This window comes from Podarcis pityusensis (assembly GCF_964106645.2).
Source record: "Podarcis pityusensis genome assembly, chromosome: 16".
Classification (NCBI taxonomy): Eukaryota; Metazoa; Chordata; class Lepidosauria; order Squamata; family Lacertidae; genus Podarcis; species Podarcis pityusensis.
This window is the reverse complement of record NC_138041.1, coordinates 22,232,040-22,246,673: the sequence shown is the minus strand read 5'-3', so window position 1 is coordinate 22,246,673 and position 14,634 is coordinate 22,232,040. Positions and strand designations below refer to the sequence as shown.

General features: G+C 44.8%; 1 protein-coding gene and 1 long non-coding RNA gene across 3 annotated transcripts in view; one reads left to right on the top strand and one right to left on the bottom strand.

The window, feature by feature from the left end:
* Window positions 1-14,634, bottom strand: part of HSPB8 (heat shock protein family B (small) member 8) — a 30,714-nt gene that overhangs the window by 15,654 nt on the left and 426 nt on the right. The gene's annotated exons all lie outside the window — the stretch shown is intronic.
* On the top strand, window positions 533-14,487 carry LOC308466033. 2 transcript variants are annotated; one of them, XR_013980618.1, is made up of 3 exons: window positions 533-868; window positions 12,903-13,433; window positions 14,251-14,487. It is a non-coding gene; the product is annotated as an uncharacterized lncRNA (long non-coding RNA). The 2 variants fall into 2 exon arrangements; XR_013980619.1 differs by having other exon boundaries at window positions 12,903-14,487.

Here is a 14,634-nt window from a genome sequence, read left to right as displayed (position 1 = left end):
GACTTCACCCCAGTGGGACAGACAAGCCCCAATGGAGAGCCAAGTTTAGACAGCCTCTCTCACCAGCCCCACCTTCTGCTTGGCTTCTTCCCTCTTAACATAAAGTAGGCAAGGCGGCTATTATTAGTTTGGGGTGTCAGGCCTGTTCCTCTGCGAACATCTCTTAATAACACTTCTTGGGGGTTTGCCCTGAAAACAAAGAGCCTTGTTGTTGTGGCACCTTTAAAAAGCCAAGGGACATAGGAAGCTGCCTTATGTTTTTTCTGGGGGGAAGCCTTTTAGCTCAGTGCTTTGCAAGCAGAAAGTCCTAGGCCCCATCCCTGGTTTCCATCTCTAGGTAGGGCTAGGAGAGATTCCCGGTTTGAAACCCTGGAGAACCAATCAATGTTGACAATCCTAAAATAGATGGAGCAACTCCGTCTAATGGATATTTATTTGGGGAAAATCCATGGGTCAGTGGAAGAGGACCTGCCTTGCATGGACAAAGCTCCCAGGTCTAATCCCTGGCATCTCCAGGTAGGAGAGGGTTCTGTGGCTGCTCAGTTATGCTAATGCATGGGTAGGCAAACTAAGACCCAGGGGCCGGATCCAGCCCAATCGCCTTCTAAATCCGGCCTGCGGACGGTCCAGGAATCAGCATGTTATTACATGAGTAGAATGTGTCCTTTTATTTAAAATGCATCTATGGGTTATTTGTGGGGCACAGGAATGCGTTCATTATTTTTCTCTCAAAATATAGTCCGGTCCCCCCACAAGGTCTGAGGGGGGGGGGAGTGGACAGGCCCCCTGCTGAAAAAAGTTTGCTGACCCCTGTCTAATGCATCAGGAAGAACCACCTGGACAAAATTGCAGTACAGTGGTACCTTGGGTTACAGACACTTCAGGTTACAGACTCCGCTAACCCAGAAATAGTACCTCGGGTTAAGAACTTTGCTACAGGATGAGAACAGAAATCGTGCAGCGGCAGCGTGGCGGCAGCAGTAGGCCCCATTAGCTAAAGTGGTGCTTCAGGTTAAGAACAGTTTCAGGTTAAGAACGGACCTCCAGAACGAATTAAGTTCTTAACCTGTAGTACCACTGTAAACTGTAAGGTCTAAAGAGGAAAATATTGCATGCTTTGTGAAGTCCCCAATCTACACGTACATCTGCATTTTATGATTGGGTTGGTTCAGGTAGCGGCTCTGCTTTTTATATACAGTTGTATAGTTATATAGATATTTCTTTTCCTGACAGTGTTTGCATGGTTTTGTCATGGCCTTTGGCTAGTACAGTAAAGCTTATTTTGATTGATTTGAGGTAGGCCTGGAAGAGCTGCTGCAAATCAGTGTGTGCAATGCTGAGCTCTGTCTGTGTTTATTGGGCATTTGTTCTGGGATAGTTATGTGACAAAGAGCATGACCACTATTATTATTTATTGATGATGATTATGAGTGATTACATTCATTATTATAATTATATTATTTATAATTATCCCAATTCATTCATCATGTAGTCATTTTGATTTGAGGGGTTCTTATACCATCAGCCATTCATCCATTTTTCAGTGAGGGGTTTCCTGACAACTCTCAACATCATTAAAAACTAAAGTGCTCAGGATTTTTTGGGGGGAAGCCATGACAGCAGAGGCAGAGTGGTGTAGTGGTTAGTGTTGGACTAGGACCTGGGAGACCAGGTTGAACCCGCCCCCCATTCAGCTGTGAAGCTCACTAGGTGGGCTCGAGCCAGTTGCTTCCTCCCAGTCTAACCTACCTCACAGTACTGTGGAGGAAAAGGTGGGATATAAATGCAATAATAATAATAATAATGAATATATTGCCTCATCTTGTGGCAGTGAGTCCCACAAGTTAATTACACACCGTGTGAAGAAGTACACAGCTAGGTGGGGCGTTGAGGATACTTTTCCTGGGTGCAACCCTGTCTGGGGGCAACAGGCATCAAAGATCATGCTGTAATAATATTATTTAAATACCTGTAATTATCATTATGTAATGTTTTCCTTTCAGCGTGGAATAATTAAAGATGAGCCAGCATTGTGCAGTAGTGGTTAGAGGGTCAGATTAGAATGCAAGAGATCCTGGCTGAAGTCCCCACCCATTGAACAACTCCAGTCATTTAGCTCGGTATCGTCTATCGAGGGAAACTTTGGCCCACCAGATGTTGCTGAACTACAACTCCCATCATTCTTGACTATTAGCCATGACTGCTGAGGCTGTTGGGAGTTGGAGTCCAACAGCAACTGGAGGGCTGAAGATCCCCCAAGCCCTGGTCTCTTCTGACTGGCGGTGACTGCAGGGTTTCAAAAAGGAGTTTTTCCTGGCCCAAGAAACTGTTGACCACCCATCCGTCTGCCCTTTGTTTTGTGCATACAGAAGTACCTCAGTTTTCGAACGCCTCCGTAGTCAAACGTTTCGGAACTCGAATGCCCAAAACCCAGAAATAAATGCCTCGGTTTTCGAACGCACCTCGGAAGTCGAACAGGAAACACGGCTTCTGTTTTGAGTTTTCAGTTTTGAGGCTTTTGGTTTTGGAATGTTTTGGAACTTGGATGGACGTCCGGAACGGATTACATTCGAAAACCGAGGTACCACTGTAGTAGGAATGCCCTCAAGGAAGCCCGGGAAGAGGAATTCAAGGTAAGAATTTCAGTTTCCCCCAGCCCAAAGCATGTGCTGCGCTACTGAGCTATGACAATTCCTCTGGTGCTCAGTGTTCCTGAAGCTTATGGGGAGACCCTGGGCCACAATCTTTGAGTCTATCCCACCTCACAAGGTTGTTGTGATAAAATATGTCTGTGGGAAGAACGCAAGAAGATCAAATCTATCCATTCTTAAGGAAATCAGCCCTGAGTGCTCACGGGAAGGACAGATCCTGAAGCTGAGCTCCAATACTTTGGCCACCTCATGAGAAGAGAAGACTCCCTGGAAAAGACCCTGATGTTGGGAAAGATGGAGGGCACAAGGAGAAGGGGACGACAGAGGACGAGGTGGTTGGACAGTGTTCTCGAAGCTATGAACATGAGTTTGACCAAACTGCGTGAGGCAGTGGAAGACAGAGGTGCCTGGCGTGCTCTGGTCCATGGGGTCACGAAGAGTCGGACACGACTAAACAACAATAACAATGGAAAGAACCACTTAAGAACCTCAGGCCTAGGGGTCTAATGCAGCTTTCCAGGCCTCTCTATCCGTCCCTTAGCATATTTCTCAGGCCATACCCTGCACTGGTCCTGCTTCATGCCCCAAATGTTTTTGCCTGGCTGGAATGTGTCTTGATAATGCCTCACGCTTGTCTGGGTCGAGGACACAGAGATGTGTGTATAGAAGGTACCGGTAGTTTAATGTACCAAAGTAAAAACTGCATTCATTGCTCTACTCACTTTTGCCCCTGGCCTGGCCCACAACAGACATGTGGCCCCCAGAATCTTGCGCACAAGAAAATGTGGCTCTCTGGTTCTAAAAGGGTTTAAGCCTCCCTGATCTCCTTGGATGAAGAAAGCAAAATGAGCCTACTAAATATATAAAGCTTTCCAGATAGTAGATTACAAAAGCTAGACGTCAGCTTTCTCGGAGGCTTAGTCAGGGCAGCAGGCCACACCCGCAGCCTAACCCAGCGTAGCACATTCAGCTTTGTCAAGAAGGATAAAATTGGGGAGGGGGGGGCATGACATCAAACAGTGGCAGCAGCCAGCAGGGGTTACTCGCAAGCACCTCTCAACAGGAGCAGTCTTGCCTAAGCAGCTTCAACACCATTTCCCCAGTAATATCTTTTAAAAGCCCATGACTATGTGCCTTAACCCAGCATTGGTTCCGGCCAAAGGGGGTGAAGAGTTCAGAGAGCTTGTCTCAGGTGTAGGAATGTCTATTTATGGCACCGAGTGCCAAGGCTGTTTTTAAAGCACCGCTTTTAAAAGTTGGCAACCTTATTTGCAGGCGATAGCCTACTTTTTAGGGTTGTATCATGTTGCCTGATGTTGAATCAGACCATCTTGTCAAGCCCTGATGACTGACTGGCAGCAGTCATAGGGGGTCTCAGCAGGAGGCGTTCATATCACCCATCACCCGAGAGCTCTTCTTAACTAGAAATGTGGAGGATTAAAACCTTCGCCGGAGCGAAGTGGGGTGAGTGGCACGGTGCTGCGAACTGATTGCTACTTTCACGGAGTGAAGCCGCACAGCCATTGCCGGAGAGCGCTGACTTTTTCCTGTGGACAATTGGATTTAAAACAAGTACCCGTGAGTAGAAATGGAAAATTGGATCAAGAAATATCTTAATTTGGCATTGAAGCGGGAAGGTTCAAAACAGGAAGTCCACCTTCCGCTTTTTGTATATAGACTAAAGCAAAAACCTTGTAAGCTAAAGCCTGGAAAGCCGTTAAAAAAGTCTAAATTTCCTTCATTTATAATTACTGAAACCCCCTTGGAAGCAGGAGAAAAGGGGGGGGGGGGCTTTGTTTAAGCCCTGCAGGAGAGGGAGTGAAGAAGGATAAGTTTCCACCGTCTCTAACCTGGGAACGGGGTGTCAGAGACAGAAATAGTTGGAGAGGTTCATTGACTGTGAATGGAATACTTTGACAGATAGCTAAAGAAGAGAAATAAACTGATTCCAATGTTGCCTTTTGCATTCTAAAGAAACAAAATATCTGAAAAATATCTGAAAAATGAAAGTAATTTTTCTTTTGTTGGACTTGCCTTAAAAAAAATGGATACAAATAGAAATTGTCTCCTCTAGAGGGAGCTTGTTAAATTGTTGCTGCAGTCTACTTGAGGACTCAACAACTGTGAGATTAAGATTGTGGGACCAGTCTTTTCTGACCTTGACTAAAGATGAGCTGGGAGGAAGATTGGGTGCTTGCTTTATGCAAGACAAGTGCCTTGCTGGAACAGATGCACGAGAAGATGGATTTGATGAATGAGGAAATGGACTTGATGACTGTTGTGGTTAATAACTGTGGACAAACAGGGAACATTGATACAGAAACTATTCAGGGACCAACTCATGAACCTGTACTGACCGGGCAAGTGCAGAAGATAATGGAGGAGGATGCGGTTGCACCTCAAATAATACAAATGGAGAGACCCGAGGCCCTACAGGAGCATAACCCGCAGTCATTAAAGATTGAAGTTGGAGCGGGCCAGGGGGAGTCTGGAGCTGAGGAGGTTCCTAACTTTGGAGAGACCTTGAAATATGCTTTTAAATACTTTTTGGATTACATTGATGACTGTGGGGAGTGGGACTGTGGGGAATGGGCGGGTTTGATGAAGGGAGATGGAGACAATTTTGGGTTGGAATCCCCCAGAGACCTACTCCTCAATGAGAAAGGAAAGAAATTAAGAAAGAGACCAACAAAAGACAAGGAAAAGTGCAAGTATAAACAAGAAGAAGATCTGCAGAAGGGACATGGAAGAGACTTAAGGGCCTCGGACATAAGACTTCCAGGTTGATGGACTAGATGGAATGGACAGTAAGGACTGACACGACCCGAGACCAGGAAGAAGAGACGTTGGATGAAGATTGGAAGAAAATTTATAAAGAAAATTTTTTATTTAGGGAATTAGCCTAAAATTAATGAATATTAGGGGAAATGTTGGAATGAAACTATATGACTCTAGCAGAAATGATATCAGGAGTTATGTATATGTGAGTAATAAGATTCAAGCTTTAAGGTATTTTATGGTAAGATAAGGTTAAATAAATTAAGGTAATTTGAATAACAGAATATGGGGAAAGATGGAAAGGATTTGTTGAGCTAATTATTAGGTTAAATTGTTAAGATAAATTATTTAACAAAAATTGAGAAAGATGGAAAGATTTTGCTGAAATAACTAATTAAACTAGAATACAGAAAGGGAGGTGTGAGGAGGTCAATGAAACAAGCAAATGGAAGTTAAAGATATGTAATTTGGGATTTGTGTCTTTTTTTCTTCTTTTTTTATCTTTTTGCTGTATTGCTGTATTGGTTTTTATGTTTTGCGTTTTTTTTTTAATGTATTGTATTGTAGTGTTGTTTTTTATTTTTTATTTTTTCCCTATAATTCTGAAACTAATAATAAATATTTTTTTAAAAATAAATTAAAAACAATCCAATTTAAATAAAAGAATCTGATTTTTTAAAAAAATCATTGATTTTTATCCACCCTGGCAATAAAGGCACTTGATATTATTATAGAAAAATATGGGAGGTGCTCACTCAGAACAAAATGTTGCGGTGTGGAGTGTTTTAAACTGTTTTTAAACTGTGTTTTAAATGTTGTAACCTGCCGTGCAACCTTAGGGTGAAGGGCAGTTAAACAATAATGAGTTAAAAGGGCCCGACCCCCTTTTTGGATTTTTTAAGGATTCTCCTCATTCCAGAAACTATAGTTTACCCCCGCAGGGCTATAATTCCTGGCACCAAGAAACAAACTTTAGTTTCCAGAATTCTTAGTTTTAAGTGTATGGTGTACAGGCAGCCTAGGACAGAATACTGAAACTGTAGAAGCTCTGTGTCTTTGCTTAAGGTCTATACAAACTGCTCGCTTTCAATGAACTACCGTATACATTCTGGTTTGAGCAGTTTAGAAAGCAGATTATGTCTCGCCACATGTGCGAAATTGACTGAGCCTGAGTCAGCACCCAAAGGGAGAGTCCTGCTGTCAGTAGATGTTGACAGCTGGTATCTAAGGCAAAGTCTGGAGCTGGTGGAGTAACTGGGAAGGATGAACCTTCAGGATAAGCTGGTTTTTCGGGGTACTTCTGCACAGTCTCAAGATTTCCCCAAGCTTGCTGGTGCTCCCATCTTGTGCCTGGATGCTGTGTTTTTGACAACATAAACAACAGCTCTCATAGCTCCAACACTGGAAATAGAGGGAATTTAGTCCGATTGGGCTCTGAAGTAAGCAACTGTATATTCTAGGCTAAAACTGTACAGTGGTACCTTGGGTTACATACGCTTCAGGTTACAGACTCCACTAACCCAGAAATAGTACCTCGGGTTAAGTACTTTGCTTCAGGATGAGAACAGAAATCGCGTGGCAGCAGCAGGAGGCTCCATTAGCTAAAGTGGTGCTTCAGGTTAAGAACAGTTTCAGGTTAAGAACGGACCTCCGGAACGAATTAAGGACTTAACCCGAGGTACCACTGTACAGTGGAACCTTGGGTTGCGAATGTGATCCATCCAGGAGGCACGTTCGCAACCCGCAGCGCTGCGTCTGCGCATGCGCGTGATGTAATCTGGCGCTTCTGTGCATGTGCAAAGCACGATTTAGCGCTTCTGCACATGTGCCGAAACCCGGAAGTAACTCGTTCCGGTACTTCCGGGTTCGGCGCGTCCGTAACCTGAAAACGCGCAACCCACAGTGTTCGCAACCCGAGGTATGACTGTAGTCAAATCCATACCACATACAGTGGTACCTCGGTTCTCAAACTTAATCCGTTCCGGAAGTCCGTTCCAAAACCAAAGCGTTCCAAAACCAAAGTGCGCTTTCCCATAGAAAGTAATGCAAAATGGATTAATCCGTTCTAGATTTTAAAATACAACCCTAAAACAGCAATTTAACATGAATTTTACTATCCAACGAGACCATTGAACCATAAAATGAAAGCAATAAACAATGTACTGCAGTCACACAATCAATCAATAAGTAGCTGAACTGGGTTCCACACAGTCACAAAAACGAAACAAAAAGAGCCGCAAAATAAATAGCAAAAACAGACAGACCTCAGTGTAACACTCAAAATGGAAGTGTGGCACTCAAAATGGAAGCGTAACACTTGAAACGGAGCATGTTTGGCTTCTGAAAAAGGTTCGCAAACTGGAACACTTACTTCCAGGTTTGCAGTGTTTGGGTTCCAAGTTGTTTGAGTACCAAGGTGTTTGAGAACCAAGGTACCACTGTATTTTAAGCACACAGTTCCCTCTGCCCCAAGAATGCTGGGAACTTTAGCTCATCCCTCACAGAGTTATACTTCCCTTAACAAAATGTGGCTCCCAGGATTCTTTGGGGAAAGCACTTTAAATTTATGTTGTGGATGCGACCTGTTGTAATGAAGGTTCAGAAGCTGCTGCCAGTCAGCGTAGACAATATTGAGCTATATGGGCCAGTGGCCTTACTCAGTATAAAGCAGCCTCCTATGAGAGGGAAATCTGTGACAGAGCATATGATTTATATTCAGGCGGTCCCAGGCTTGACCCCTGGCGTCTCAGTGTAGGGCTGGAGCAGAACCCCACCTGAAACCCTGAAGAGCTGCTGCCGGTCAGTGTAGACATAACGGGGCTAAATGGACCAATGGGCTGACTTGGCATATGGCAGTTTATTTACTTAATTATTTCAGGTATGTGTGTGTATGTGTATATGTATATGTGTGTGTGTACAGTGGTACCTCGGGTTAAGTACTTAATTCGTTCCGGAGGTCCGTTCTTAACCTGAAACTGTTCTTAACCTGAAGCACCACTTTAGCTAATGGGGCCTCCTGCTGCTGCCGCGCCGCTGAAGCACAATTTCTGTTCTCATCCTGAAGCAAAGTTCTTAACCTGAAGCACTATTTCTGGGTTAGTGGAGTCTGTAACCTGAAGCATATGTAACCTGAAGCGTATGTAACCCGAGGTACCACTGTATATGTATATATGTGTGTGTGTGTATATCTGTGTGTGTGTGTGTGTGTATAAAATAAATCACCAAACCATTTTTTTAAAAAAGCATCATGGTGGTATACAACATTCCCTACTATTCTTAACCTTATTTTGCTAGCGGGGTGTGTGTGTGTGTGTGTGTGGGTGTGTGTGTGTGTGAACCGAGACTGAGCGAACAGCAGCTTACATGTAAATCTTGTTGAAGGGCGGGGTAATAAATACCTAAAGTTGGGAGGCTCTAGAAGACATCCGTCACAGACGATAAAAGGAAATACCATTCCTGACTCAGTTGAGTTTAACAAGATCTCCATCGTTCGACCACCCCTGGAGACTTAAGGCATGCATGCTTGCTATCCACAGTCTGCATCCAATCTGCCTAACATTACATCACATGTGAGATAATTACTATTTATAGTAGGGAACTAGGCACTCCCAATTCTGCCTGAGGCCTAAAAAGAGGCAGCATCGAATCCCTCTGTGAACTCAAAACTCAGCCATTTTACGCTCTGCAAAGTTGGTCTTGCCAACTAGGCGGAGGATGCAAATTTTAATTTCGGTTTTTAATCCTCTTTCATAAAATGTGTACACCCCTTGATTGTAGAGTGCTCAATCCCTGTATATTCCAAATTAGTTCCATCTCAAAAGGTTGGTGATGGAACTGAAGCCTTTTGCTGTTGCCTAGCAACCGCAGGGCACCCTCCCAACTCTCTTAGGGCTGGCCTGGAAGAGAATGGGGTATGTTTCTCCCTGCTGTTGCTAGGCAACCACCAGTGTTTCCCTGTCCTCTGAATCCACAACACAGCTGGCCAGGAACAAGGGCCAAAAAGTGTCCTGTGATGGAGGAGGTCTGCAATCAAATCCCCTGACATTTTTATTTTTATTTTTTACTTCCTTTAAAGCAGCCAGATTTTGACTGGGGAGAAGTTCCATTGTAAGACCATGACCTCAGCTGACCACTTAAAAGTGCCCTCATCAGCACCCCCAAAGAATAGGCTAGGTTGCAAGAGCTAAGGAATGATGCCCTCCGGGCCAATGGGTGGGCATTCCCTCCACCTGGCCCTGTCCTAGCCGCTAGGAAGGAGAACAGTAGCCATAGGGATGTGAGTGACTGAGCTGGAAGCGGGCTGGGAGTTGGAGACACAGAGACCTGCTTGCTCTGTCCTGAATCCAGAGCTGTGACTAATGGAGAAGCAAGATCTGTTGGGGTGTTAATGTTGTGAGCCCCTCCATCTTATACCCAGGTTGTTCAGCCCAGACACTGAGATCCAGCTCCGAGGGCCTCATTGCGAGAAGTGAGGTTACAGGGAACCAGGCAGAGGGCCTTCTTGGTGGTGGCGCCCGCCCTGTGGAACTCCCTTCCTTTAGATGTGAAGGAAATAAGCAGCTATCCTATCTTTAAAAGACATCTGAAGGCAGCCCTGTTTAGGGAAGTTTTTAATATTTAATGCTGTATTGTTTTTAACACTCGATTGGGAGCTGCCCAGCGTGGGTGGGGAAACTCAGCCAGATGGGTGGGGTATAAATAATAAATTATTATTATTATTATTATTATTATTATACAGTATGTGTAAATAAATCTATATATCCTAAAGATGCCACAGTCTTCAACGAAGCAGTATTCTTTCTGTTGTGAGACCAATTATAGCACTTTTTCCTCTCTTTTTTTTTGCTGGAGAATAGGGCAGTGGGAGATTTACTTTAGGAGGGTGGCAACATGAGAACGGGCTTTTTCTTTAGTGTAATGCTCTCCCCAGGGAGGTTTGGCCAACGCCTTCATGATATACCCTTAGGTACTAGGTGAAAGGGACGTGGGTGGCGCTGTGGTCTAAACCACTGAGCCTAGGGCTTGCCGATTGGAAGGTTGGTGGTTTGAATCCCTGCAACGGGGTGAGCTCCTGTTGCTCGGTCTCAGCTCCTACCAAGCTAGCAGTTCGAAAGCACGTAAAAGTGTAAGTAGATAAATAGGTACCGCTCCGGCAGGAAGGTAAACGGCGTTTCCGTGCGCTGCTCTGGTTTCGCCAGAAGCGGCTTAGTCATGCTGACCACATGACCCAGAAAAACTGTCTGCGGACAAACGTCAGCTCCCGTGGCCAGTAAAGCAAGATGAGCGCTGCAGCCCCAGAGTCGTTCGTGACTGGACTTAACTGTCAGGGGTCCTTTACCTTTACCAGGTGAAAATGTTTCTCTTTAACCAGGCCTTGGGCCGACTGACATCCGATGCCCTTTTAAATGTGTTTTGGTTGGGGGGTTGTCGTTTTTGTTTTTATTATGCATCTTCTGGGTTTTTAAAAATATATATTGTGATTTTATGTTGTGAACCGCCCTGAGATCTATGGGGATAGAGCAATAGACCAAACAAACAAACAAACAAACAAACTGTGTTCTGTGGGGCAGGGAGGGTTAAGCAGTCTGCATGCAGCAAGCCTGGATTGTGAATTTAGGAATCTTATTCTAGCAGAAGGGCCACCTCTTCATGGGAGAGCATCTGCATTTGCAGGTTCGATCCTGAACGGCATCTGCAGGCAGGGTGAGACCGTCGCCTGAAATCCTGGACAGCTGCTGCCAGTGTGGTCCCATCTGCACTCCCTGTTTAACTAAGGAAGTACACGACTTTAAACAGTCAACAAACAACACTTCGCCAGATTTATTTGGGGTGGGGGGAGCCGGGACTGAAGGAGCATCTCCACCCCCATTGTTCTGCCCAGACACTGAGGTCCAGCTCCGAGGGCCTTCTGGCGGTTCCCTCGCTGCGAGAAGTGAGGTTACAGGGAACCAGGCAAAGGCCCTTCTCGGTAGTGGCGCCCGCCCTGTGGAACGCCCTCCCATCAGATGTCAATGAAATAAACAACTACCTGACTTTTAGAAGACATCTGAAGGCAGCCCTATTTAGGGAAGCTTTTAATGTTTGATGTTTTACTGTGATTTTAATATTTTGCTGGAAGCCACCTAGAATGGCTGGGGAAACCCAGCCAGATGGGTGGTATTATTATTATTATTATTATTATTATTATTATTATTTGGGATGATACAGCCTTAGACCTATATGCAGCACAAATGGTGAGCCACATGACCATGGTAGGCTGGACCGCAGGAAAAAAAGTGAGTGGGGCAATGAATGTAAATGTCACCTTTATACATTAGGCTGCTTTCTACGCAAACACACACACACCTCTTTTTCTAGAAAATATAGCCCTGCATCCAGGCACGCAAGAGCCGTGATCAGAGTTCAAGGGCACTCATGACATGGGCGTAGCTGGGGGGGGGGCAGGGAGGGGCAGTTGTCCTCCCCCTAAATCAATAAAAATACATAGCAAGCCAAGGTCCTGTGTTTGGTAGCTATCCAGCTCAGACATGAATCATAGCAAGGTAGAATCATAGAGCTGGATGGGACCCCCAGGGGTCATCTAGTCCAACCCCCCTCCCCTTTGCTAGAAGTCCTAACACTCTTTGCCTCCTTAGCAAATCTCCATCTGGCACTTAACGCCACCACACCTCATTATCCCATTGAGAGTCGCTCAGCAAATCGCCTGTATGGCAAAGCCACACGGACCGAGACGCCCGCCCTTCCCCTCAGCAGGAATGAAACAAGAAGTTGGTTCCTTCCATCTGCTCTTCTCCCCATTTTGGTTTGCTGCGTCCTTTCCTTTGACAGGTGGTCGCTCTGGTCGCCCCTCCCTCCTTCCCCTGCCAAGGCCGTTGCCAGTTTTTCTGAGAGGGACCTGGGCAAAGTGCCCTCCCCACAGAGCTTAAACAGAGGCAGATGAGGATGGGCAGTGGCAGCTGAGAAGGGCAGGCAGCTGTGCAGATGCAACACACTCTTTGAGCCCCATGGGCATCTACAGAGCCTGGCGTGATTAGCTTCCTTGAACCCAGTGCTTCTGGGACCTGCCTCGGATATGTATGTCAGGGCCCAGAGGCGTAAGTGTAAGGGGTGGGGCAGAAATTCCATGCAGTTTGCATTTAAGCCCTTCCGAATTTGCACTTCCTGGAACCATAGACAAACTAAAACACAGCCAACCTTCAAAATTTGCACTTTTTAGAAGTTTTCGATGCAGTTCTCTAGCCAAGAAGTGTGTACAAAAATGCCTGTACTAGGGTAGTCTCCATAAAAATGCATACGACATACAATAACGCATTATATCAGGGAAGATCGCTTTGCTAAAAATATGTTCCTTAAGAGCCACTGCATACAAAAATGGGTTTGCTAGGATGTTCACGCAAAAATGCTGGTGAATTTTCATGACCTTTTTTTCCCTTTTCTTCTTTTTTTATAAAAAAAATGCTAACTGATGTGAAGATGTACAGAACTGAACTGAAGACTGGCTAAATGAGAAGCAGAAAACAGAAACTGATGTTATCTCACCCATCCTTCATCAGGGATAAAGAAGATGGTGGTTGCAGCCATGTGGCCTAGCACTTTAATTTCACGATTTAATTGTTTAACGATATGCATATACCGCTTGACTGTGAAAAAGCAAGAGAACCTTCTCTTCACAGTAGCAGGAAAACCACGGTTACAACTAATGGCTAATCTGAAGAGAGCTAAACCATGCGCCCGGGTTTGGACAACATGCGAATCCAAACTACAAATGTATCTGCACTGCACCTTTAAAGCAGTATCACACCACTTTAAACAGCCATGGCTTCCCTCAAAGAATCTTGGGAAGTGTAGTTTGTAAAGGTTGCTGAGTTGCTAGGAGACCCCCTATTCCCCTCACAGAACTACTGTTGCCAAAGTGGTTTAACAGTCAATTCCTTTTCCTAGGGGACTGAAGGGAAAAGGGGTCTCCAAAAATTCTCAGCACCATTAACAAACTTCACTTTTGAGGTGCCTTTGGGGGGAAAGCCATGACTGTTTAAAGGGGGAATAATCCTGTTTTAAATGTATTGTGCTTCTGGGGATCAAGATTGCAAGCCTATATATGTGGGAATAAGCCCCACTGATGCTAGTAAGACATACTTCTGGGTATTACCCACAGGAATCATGTGCTGCAAGGTTAAATTATTATTTCATCATCAAAACCTCAGACAGGGCCTATGGCTTTATCAGCATGGTAATGTGCAGAGAGCAAGGCTTATCTGAACCAAGACACCAACATATAAAGAAGAAAGTCATGAGGGAAAGATTTGTTAACAGGCTTACACCTAACATTCAGAAACCTGTGAAATAACATTCTAGTTTCAGACGATACTCTTCTGCTGACATGAAACCTGCTGCACCTGAATTTATTGGCAAGTTTGATTTAACTAATCTAGGACTCAGTTGAGACCAGGGTTGTCTCTCCTGCTAACACTGTTACGGCCAGTCAATACGGAACATTTGCTCCGATTTATTTCCCAATCAGCCTTTTGTCCATCCGTTTCGATGCATTCCTAACCACACTTTTTCAAAAAGTGATTATGTCATGCTAGGGCGACAAAGCTCTTCATGCCTTTTAATTGCACCACCCAAAAGTTGCAGTGTACTCTTGAATCCCTCCTGCAAAAATACCGACAAGTCTGGAGGCATTGTGCGTTCTCACCAATAACAGCTGTTGTGAAAGGTCACTGCAATAAACTAGGAGACATTTGAGCTTCGCAGAAACATGCCTTGGAGTTACTCTTATCTCTGGCATTTCTTAACCCACTTTCTCTCTCACACACAGGTGTAGAGAGAGAATCTGCCAACCAGTAACAGCACTTCAGAGACGGAAGAGTCTTATGGCGCCTTAAAGACTTTGTTTTCCGGTGCACAAGAGCTCGTGCTAGAAGAATATAGTTGTTAACCTTCAAGGCAAAATGGGACATTTTTGTTGGTATCGTTGCAATAGCCCTAACACTGCGAAGCCCGCCCCAGGAAAGTCTAAAACTTGGTGCAGGCACAATAAACCTTTAAATTAGCATGTGATGCTCTGTTTATATGTGTGGTTTGCTCTCCCAGGCTAAATCCCTCGGGGACTGGAGGTCTGAAATGCATGCAGGAGACCTAAACTCTGAGACATCCACATAAGCAGTTTGAAAGCTTGACCCCTCCCATAGCTGAAAGCATC